Here is a 1,653-nt window from a genome sequence, read left to right as displayed (position 1 = left end):
ATATATATATATATATATATATATATATATATATACGTAAATTTATGCATACGTGCATGTATACATAACTTCAAATATATATATACACACACATACATAATAAGAATGTATATTATATTAATATATTATGTATATGCATGCATATATGTGCGCATTTGTGTGAATGTGTGTGAGTGTGTGTATATGCATTTATATAGGTTCACGCGTGCGTGCGCACACACATACACACACGCACAGATACGCACGCGCACACTCATGCATAACAGGAAACCAAGTTGTCAACAAATTACACGTATCTTGTATTACGACTGAACTGCAATCATATTTAAAAGACGTTGCTTGGGAAACATATTAATGGGGGAAGGCTGTGTGTGTAGGTAGGGGAATATGTCTATGCGTGTGTTTTGTATAGTTTTTTATTCTTTTATTCTTGATCTTCTTGAATCCTTTCTTTGGACGGCTGAGATAGTTGACATCTCTCACTGCAAGTGTCTTCATATTCTGGCATAAATATCAAATACGAAGACCTAACGAGGCTTAACTAACTACAGTTAAGAAGGAGGAAATCCTGTCGGGGAATTAAACAGATGTGCTTTATATGGAATGCGGTACAAGCGAGTACAAACACTCAGCTATGAAGGGACGCGGCGATGTTGAAGACGACTAACATAGGGGTACGAGGACCTTACATTTCGTGGCGACGGACAACAAATGATTGTGTTATGACCTCAGTATTTGGCTTGCCCTTTATTTTATTCAGCTCTGAGTTATAAATATAAAATCGATCTCGGGGTGAACCGAACTCAGAATCTAAAGAATTCAAATACTCCAAGCTTATTGGTGGGACACTCTAATGACTCCGCTAATTTTCCTCTCTTTCTTTCTCTCGAGTACTCGGCCGCCTACTACACCTAAATGGGAAGGTAGAGTCAATTCAATCAACCCAATTATATGACTGCTATATTGCCAATTAAATCAGATACAAAACTGTGACAATCATAGTGAAATAATAATGATAATAACAACAACAACAATAATTATAATACTTTGTACTATAGGCACAAGACTTGAAATTTGTGGGGAGGGGATTAGTCGATTAGATCAACCCAGTACACAACTGGTACTTAATTTATCGACCTCGCGCGCAGTCGCAGTAGTTTGATATGGCGCGGGAAACCTGAAGTGGACAGAGGAGGAGCTAAAGGAGTTGAACAGGAAGACAAGGAGGAGGAGGAGGAGGAGGAGGAGGCCTGAAATTTGTGCGGAGGGGAGTAATCGATTACATCGACCCCCAGTACTCTATTGGTACTTAATTCATCGACCCAGCAAAGGATAAAAAGCAAAGTCGACTTCATCGGAATTTGAACTTCCAACGTAAATAGGATTAAACTATGTATTCTAAAATAAAAAAAAAAGAATTTCGAACTGTCTGTCATTGTAATTTTGAGAAGAATGAAACAAATATTGAAAATATAAATAAACTCTGGTGGAATGACAATTTAGAATTCTTAAAAAAGATGCATGTATGGGTGAAAGTGCGTGAGTGTGTGTGTGTGTGAAGATCTAGATGATTGTTTATACGCGTGAATCGTTATAGAAATTGTAAACATATATTTGTGTGAATGTATATTTGGATATATATATATATATATA

The 1,653-nt window shown here is 36.7% G+C and overlaps 1 long non-coding RNA gene across 1 annotated transcript in view; it reads left to right on the top strand.

Annotated features, from left to right (window-relative positions):
- The window catches only part of LOC106868201 (uncharacterized), a 14,724-nt gene that overhangs the window by 8,385 nt on the left and 4,686 nt on the right, over positions 1-1,653 (top strand). The window lies entirely within an intron of this gene.

This window comes from Octopus bimaculoides, chromosome 8 (assembly GCF_001194135.2).
Source record: "Octopus bimaculoides isolate UCB-OBI-ISO-001 chromosome 8, ASM119413v2, whole genome shotgun sequence".
Classification (NCBI taxonomy): Eukaryota; Metazoa; Mollusca; class Cephalopoda; order Octopoda; family Octopodidae; genus Octopus; species Octopus bimaculoides.
Note: the sequence above shows the minus strand (reverse complement) of the source record. Positions and strands in the feature narration are given on the sequence as shown.